Genomic DNA, 8,564 nt, shown 5'->3' with positions numbered 1-8,564 from the left:
TAAATGATTATCAGCTATTACTTAGGGTATTAGTTAATACCTCAGCAGAGAATCAGCTGAAAGTAAGAGACCAGGACAAAACAGAAAGTGAGGAAAATGACTTGGAAATTGAAGAAACTTGAAAGAAGACACTGATCCAAAACAGGGCATGAAAGACTTATCCTGCCAATGGACGAAGAATAATCATTCAAAAGTGGACCAGTCTAAACTAGTGATAGTACTAACAGCATCTGTCATACTAAATCATTGAGAATTGAGTGGATAATTTATATTTTAAGCATTTTTTGAACTGTAAAATGTTCTATCTGTATTGCTTTAATTATGTCTAATTTGAAGACTAGCCCTTGCTCTGCCACATAGAATTCTCTTGCAAGTTTTTGGTTGCCAGCCTTTAACTCTTTGGAGGAAGAGTTCTGCGTAAATCTAAGTACTTACTATATATATTCCAACATATGTAGCACACAATCCCTTAGATGGCTTTTTTTTCTTGAGTTAATGTTAGTTGATAACACTGTATAAGTTCTAGGAGTGCAGCTTTACTTTGACATCTGTACATGGCAACCACACCTGCCACCAAAGCTCTAGTTCCCGTTCACCACCAACCTATCCACACCTCTACCCTTCCTGCCCACCCTCATGCACCTCTCCTACAATAACCACCATCTGTTGTCACAATCTAAGGGTTTATTTTTGTTTCATCTCATTTGTTCATTTGTTTTGATTCTTTATCTTCTGTGTAGGAGTAAAATCTATGGTATTTGTCTTTCTCTCAACTTATTTCACTTGAATAGTTCCCTCAAGGAAGGTCCATACTTGTCACAAGTGGCAAGATTTGTTTTTTTGAAAAAAAAATCTGAGTTTCTATTGTGTGTATAGGTAGGTATATATGTATCTATGTGTGTACATATGTGTGTGTGATATATCATATCTTCCTTATCTATTCAGCCGTGAGCAATTTGGACTATATCCATATCTAGACTATTGTGAATAACAATGCAATGAACATGGGCGGGGGTGGTGGGGGCTTAGACTCAATTTTAATCTAACTGCTATTAACTCAGGATATGTGATGATAAAACATTTAACAATACCTTGTCTGAATATTATCTTTTTCTAATTAGGTGGTTATAAAAGCGACAGATTGTTATACCGGGACATTTTCACCACCCATTACTCAGGTGTCTGGGCAGTTCCACTGCAGGGGATGGCTGATTTCCATCTACACCACATCATTTGATCACTGGCTCCTGACCAAAGGCAACAGCACTCGCCCTGATTTTTACAACCAGAGGCTGACCTGTGCAAACCCCAGCGCCTCTACTAGGGTCTGGCTCTGGTGTGTTTTTATTTTTCCACAGTTACTGACAATTTTCCACAATGACTGATTCCAAACATCATTACTATTTCTGCCTCTCTGACATTTCTCCCATCTTACCTTTATGGTACTCTCTTCTTCTGTCCTCATTGCTTATATAACTAAAAGAACACCAGTTTCTGTCAAAACTAGATTTAAATTCCAGCATTTCCACAAGTTAGATCTGATTCCAGGCAACTGGACTCCTCTGAGCCTTTGTGTCCAGCCTGTAAAATGGGGTTACTATGAGATAAGAGAGAACGCAAAGCACTGGGTAACAGGCCTGACCAACAGGAGACACGAGATACTTTTAATTCCTTGTTTCCTCTGCTGTAGCCAACAACACCCCCTCATCCCTCCAGCCTTCAGGGATATCTCTTCTGAACTCCTCTGACATGTACCAGCTGCTTCCTCAATTCCATTCCAAGCACACTGAGAAGTAGAAATATGTCTGGCAGTCCTTCAGGACCACATGTAAGGTGCCTTCCATGTAGGAAACGATCACCGACTGCTGTTCTCCTTCTCAGTGAGGTCAGATCACTGACCTTTCTGTCTACACTTTTCTTAAGGTTGTCTCTTTCTCCACGAATGTTCCCCAGAAATACCACAAATATTAAGAGTGGGCCAGTAAGAAGCAGAGCAGGAAACAGAATTCATTTCAGATCTAAAAAGTAAGAATCATTAACCTTTTTGAGAGGTGTGGGCAGTTAAGGGAACCAACAAGGTGAACTGAAGCAACTAGAGCCACTTCCACTCAGGGGCTGAGGATGCAAGAGCTGGGGGAGATGGGACTGTGGTGGTGGAAGACGTGGCCACTCCCAGAGATGGGGCTTAAAGCAAAGCTAGGAGGGTTCCAGGAATAAGTTGCTTGGCCCCTCCCTTTCTGCCCACACTTTGATCTCCTCCCTCTAGTTCCCACCAGCTGAATCTGTTCAGAAACCAGAAGCAGAGGAGCCCTGCATATATCACCCCCAGAAAAGAGCTTCCAGGAGTGGTGCAGAGGAAAGGAGGAAAAGAATGGTTCTAGAATGGAGACAAATGGAGAATGGCCAGTACTGGGTCACTTTCAGTTGTGAGTCTAAGGGTCTCAGAGTTTATGATTTTGCCTCACATTACAGAATAGGAGATAAGGATTTCAGAAAGCTAGTCAAGGTTGCTGTCTGCTATTGCAACAAATCAACATGGTGTGCCTTCCGGGGGGGTTGCAGGAAAGAGACACAGCATCGCTTCTACGATGTCCCTACCAGAAATCATAATCAAAGTCTGACCCCATGAATGTGAATTGTGGAGTAATCTACAGAGTATTCTCCAGAACTGTCAAGGCTATGAGAGATGCAGAATGAATGACAAGGGAACCATTCCAAAGTAAAGGAGACTAAGGAAACTTGAAAAAAAAAAAAATATAGCATCTCATCCTGGAGTAGATACTGGGTCACGTTTTTTTCTTTCATTCTAAAGGACATTAGACCATTGATAAAATTCAAGTAAGAGTCACAGATTAGGTAAAAACAGTATCACTGTCCATTTTCCTGACTTTGATAATTGTACTATGGTTATGTAAAGGAGTGTCCTGATCTAGATTAAAGGAAATATAATGCTCAAGTAGTTCATGATAACAAGTCTGATGCCTCCAAATTTCTCTCCAATGGTTCAGAAAAATGTGTGTGTGTATGGAACAAGAGAGAGAGAGAAAAAGAGAGAGAGAGAGAGAAAGAGACTTAACCAATGATTGGAGAGGAAGATGCTGATGAGAACTGCTCATTTACATTGAGGGAATGCTGTTTCCCACAGTTTCTGGAGCCTCATTAAATACCTGTCGCTCAGGCTGTTCCCGAGCACCCAGTGACTTCTTCCCTCATTATAGAATTCCTACAGGGAATTTCTATTCCTTTCATTAGGATTTGTTCTGTTTTTATTTTTTAATGATCTGGTCTCAATGTTTCAACACTCAAAGCTGCCTCTAATTCTTTTTGGAAGTGTCAGTTACCACTTTAAAATAGGAAGAAGCCAAGTAAAGCAAAAAGCCATGTCCTGTCTTTGTTGGAGGGTTTGGCATGAAATCACAGACTTTTCTGCCACCTATGTAAGGAAGTGAGTGAGTGATGAGCCTAATGCTTGCCAACCTCGAGGCTGATTATTTTCCCCCTCCAAAACAGAACTGCTGATATAACAGTGGCTTTCTGGAGGAATGGCAGCAATTTGCCTGTTTCCCCACGGCCTCATCTTGTCCCCTGAGCAGTTGTTTGAAAAGTCTATGACTGCACATACCGCACATAGGCGTCTTTCTGGATGTCAAAGAGAAAACCAATAACTGCAATGGTTTTTCATGTAAGGAAGGCACAAATAAACATTTCACAACCTTAAGGAAAGTGAGAATGTAATTCCAGCTTTTAAGAATTTCTGATATTACTTGAAGTTTGTCTTAGAAGTGATTTTTCATTTGGGGAGCATGCGGCGGGGAAAATGTCCATGTTTTTCAGCATGCTATTTTAGTCCGACCTACGTTATTTCAGAGCTCTAAGAAAAAAAAAAGAAATGCTATGAAGTGACAATGTAAAATTGAAAAAAAGGAAACCATGGTACCAAGCATCAACTTGACTGCTTTTAAATTTTAGTCTATCAGAGCTTCCATATGATCCAGCAACTCCACTCCTAGGTATTTACCCAAAGGACACAGAAACATTAATTCCAAAGGGCACCTGCACCCCTATGTTTATAGCAGCACTGTTTACAATAGCTAAGCTATGGAAACAACCCAAATGCCCAAAAATAGATGACTGGATCAAGAAGATGTGGTACATACACACAATGGAATATTACTCAGCAATCGAAAAAGATAAACTCATGAAATTTGCAGCAACATGGATGGAGTTAGAAGGGATCATGCTCAGTGAAATAAGCCAGAAAGAAAAAGAAAAATACCGGATGGTCTCACTCATAGCAGGAATATAGAAAACCTAAATAAGGGACCAGGAAAAAGACTAATTGCAATAAAGTAAAAATCAAAATCACCAAGCAACTATAAACCAGAGACACACTACAGTGGGAGGTGGGGGAGGAGAAGAGGGATTAGGGTCAGAAAAAGGAGGTGGGAATTGTACGGGGAATATTACCAAAATGAAAATGAATACATTATGCAAAAATGAAAAATGATGTAAGAATTCTATAAAATAATTCATAAAAAAAATTTAGTCTATCAGGCAACTATCATTAACCTAAGTGTAATTTTCTTATGACACCAGAATTTCAATGTGTCATTAATGCAACAAGCATATATTAGGCTACTGTGTTCTACTGTGTTCCGGGCACCATGGAGAAACAAAGTCAAATAAGAATTTCATTCCGCCTTAATGTTGCTTTCATAGTTTATTATTTCCTTCTCCCAACAAAATTGATGGCTAATATAAATATTTTATTGATACTTCTGCAGATGTAAATTTCTATAAATGCAGTACTTATTCCAAGAACTATGCTTAAGGAAAAACTACTTCAGACACTAACTGGGCTGATAAGGGTAGAGGTAGGAGGAGGTAGTGCATTCAGAAACCATGAACTTGAAATCTCTGAATCAGCAATGTTCATCCCATATTTTATTCATGTGGTGGCTTATTTTCCAAAGAAATATCATTTTTTTAAGCTGCAGGTGAATGTGTCAAAAATACACTTTTGACTAATGCATCTTGTGTTGCAACCTGAAGAGCAGAACAAGAATAAATTCAATGTATGTTCTACTTATTAACCTAACTGCCTCATATCACCTTTGAGGTTATTGAAAATATGCTGGAAGACTCCAACTGTAATTTCAAAAGAAGAATCCATGCATGTTAGTGACAACAACCCCAACGTCAGTGGGGTAAGTTCATAGATGCTCAACATGAGCACTTCAAAGGGCACGTGATAATGTCATTGCACTCACTGCACATGAGTTGTGTTTTTTTTTTTTTTATTTGAGCATGCCATTTGAAGCAACACAGATGGATTTGGAAGAGATACCGTAAAGTGAAATAAGTCAGAAGGAGAAAGATAAATACCGGATGGTGCCACTAATATATGTGCAACATGGAGAAACCAAATTAAGAACCAGAGAAAGACAACCTTAAAAGCCAACACTTGAAAACTGACTATTGAACTGTAGCAGCCATGGGGGGCAAGGGTGGAGGAGACATATGAACAAAGAGGGAAGGAAGCACAAATGGACTATGGTGGTGGATGATGGGTAATTTGGGGGTGGGTGCCCTAGGGTGGCAACACCTGATAGGGACAATCGTAATGTTACCACAATTAAATGAATAAATTATTTTTTAAAAAATGAAAGCCTACAACAATATAATTGTTATTATAATTATACAACATAAAATAATTACACATATAAATTATTATAAATACATTAATTCTCATTTGATAAAAAATTAAAAATTATTATGCCATTAAAATAACATCATAGGAAATACATAATAATGTATTCTGTTAGTGAGTTTCCAAGATGGCCCCCAGCATTTCCCACCTCCTATGTTTACACCCTTACATAGTCATCACCTACACTGTACCCAGGTTACACTCTATGACCAATAGAATAAAGCAGAAATGAAATGTCAATTTCAAGATCATGTCATAAAAGACTGACACTGTGTCTTGGTTCTATCTTCACCCTTTTTTCTTCCCCACCATTCCCTGGGGAGGCCAACTGCCTAACACATGAGCAGCTCTGTAGAGAAGGTTACCTGGTGAGGAACTAAAAATTCTTTGCCAATCACTATGTGAGTGACGTTGGAGCCAATTCTCCAGCCCTGTCAGATAGCCGCTATCCCTGCGAACTACATGACACCTACAATTTCAGAAGAAAGTCTGATCCAGAGACACTCAGCTAGGCCACTCCCAGAATCTTAACACCCAGAACTGTGTAAGATAGTGTTTATTGTTGTAAGCACCTAAGCCTCAGAGTAATTTGTTACACACAACAAGAGGACTAATATGAAAACCAAAAATGCATGACAGGAAACCTGCCAAAATGGTAATAGCAATTATCACTGACTGATTCATTATGAAAAATTTTTATTAGACGTCCTGTGTCTTTTCATGATTGTCTATATTAATTATATACCACTTACTTTAATAGAAACAGCCAAAAAGGGAAAGGTTTTTTATTTGCCTCTTTTTTGTTTTAGTACAAACAGCAATTTTAAATGGATTTTCTTCCATTTTATTACCATGTGTGAGTCACAGGATTTTGCAGGAGCAATGATTAGCACAGATACAATGTCAGACAATGTAATTGGGTCAAGAGTTTAAATCAAGTACTAAACCAATTACCAACCCAAATTATTCTGGCCAGTAATTGTAAGAGCTACCATGCCTGTCAGTGCTATGAAAAGTCTTCTAAATTTTGACAGAATTTCATCCTTACAAAAAAGTCACAGAACAGTACAAAGATTTCTGTATAGCACCATTCCTATATGCCCACATTTTCTAATTATGAACACTTTGGCAAACCAGCTTTTTCATTATCAATAGAGGTTAGGTAATAATGCTTCTTCTATCCATTTTATTTTCTCCATTGTCATTTTACATTTATTTGATTTTTTTTTTGGTCTTCCCAACTACAATGTAATATCCATAGCTTTTTGCTTGCCATTTTACTATACTGGTTAAAACTGAGTTATAGTAAATGCTCAATATTTTGTTTCATGAATGAAGAAATGAAAGGATGAGAGGTGAAGAAAGAGCACATGCCTCAAATCTTAATGTTACTTTTAAAAAAAGTTATGTTTTGGGCCTCCCCAGTGGCGCAGCGGTTGAGCGCTGGGTCGCGAAGCTGCCCACAGCCTCTGCAGAGCCGGTTCGATCCCCGGCTGCTCCCCGGCCTCCAGAGGAGGGTCCCTCATGGCGCGCAGACCTCTCCTGCCACCCGCTGTTCCCCTCAGCAGTGTATTTCATCACTCTGCCTGTTCTGCTCCCTGCTCTGGCTCTGGTGAATTCTCTCACCCTCCCGCACTTCTGACTGTACCCAGTGCTTGTGTAAATAAATAAATAAATAAATCTTTTAAAAAAAAAAAAGTTATGTTTTATTTGTAGTCATCATCTGGGAAAGGCAGAAAGCCTCAAGAGGGTGTGCTGAAATAAAATCCAGACATCATTGCAGAACCATAAAAACAGGGTAGAGAGCTGGGTTCAGAAATAGCATTCAAAGTAAGAGATTAAGCAAAATTTTCCTTGGAGTAACTTACTTAAATTCCATTTATAATGAGAACAGGCTATACTAGGCTGCACTAACAAACTACCCTGATTCTAAGTGTCTTAACTAAGAAAGAATTGTTTTTAGTTCACAGTACATGATCAATAAACGTTCTTTGATCCTCAGCTGAAAATTCAACATCTCCTTCACTCCAGGACCCTGGCTAAAGGGGAAGCCACTGCCAGGAACCCTACCAGTAACCTTGCCAAGAGAAAAAGGAACATTGGAGTGAGGAGGCGGGGGCCCTATCACCTCCCTAATGAAATACTCATTGTGCAAAAACAGTTACACAGGCCACAGAATAAGAAAATGCCCAGAAAATATGATTCCACCACATGCACAGGAGACAGAATTGGTAACGTTGGTGAATGGCACTTATGATTACTAGCTTTGATACTGCTATCATATTTTCTTCTCAGCAATCACTACAATCAATTGGGTTTTATAGAGTGGGCTAACCACAACATTGGAAATTGAACAGAATTTCAACATGAATGCATTGCTTATATTTATCAAAGCAAAGCGTTTTCCACTCTGCCCATCCGTGTCACTGCTCTTCCTTCTGTTTCTTCAGCGAGACCCCTAATCACCCCACTAAAATTTAATAATAAAAAAGAAAATTAGGGGCCTCCCCAGTGGCGCAGCGGTAGAGCGCTGGGTTGTGAAGCTGCCCGCAGCCTCTGCAGCGCCAGTTCGATCCCCGGCTGCTCCCCGGCCACCGGAGGAGGGTCCCACATGGCGCGCTAGACCTCTCCTGCCGCCCGCTGCTCCCCTCAGCAGTGTACTTTGGTCCTTCTGCCTGCTCTGCTCCCCGCTCTGGCTCTGGTGAATTCTCTCACCCTCCCGCGCTTCTGACTGTACCCAGTGCATGTATAAACAAACAAAGAAACAAACAAACAAAAAAACAAATAAAACATGCCTCTATAAAAATAAATAAATAAATAAATAAAAAGAAAATTATAACTAATTATTTGCTTG

The sequence above is a fragment of the Talpa occidentalis genome, unplaced genomic scaffold (assembly GCF_014898055.3).
Source record: "Talpa occidentalis isolate TD23 unplaced genomic scaffold, MPIMG_talOcc4v2.1 talOcc4.4, whole genome shotgun sequence".
Classification (NCBI taxonomy): domain Eukaryota; kingdom Metazoa; phylum Chordata; class Mammalia; order Eulipotyphla; family Talpidae; genus Talpa; species Talpa occidentalis.
This window is presented reverse-complemented; position numbering follows the sequence as displayed.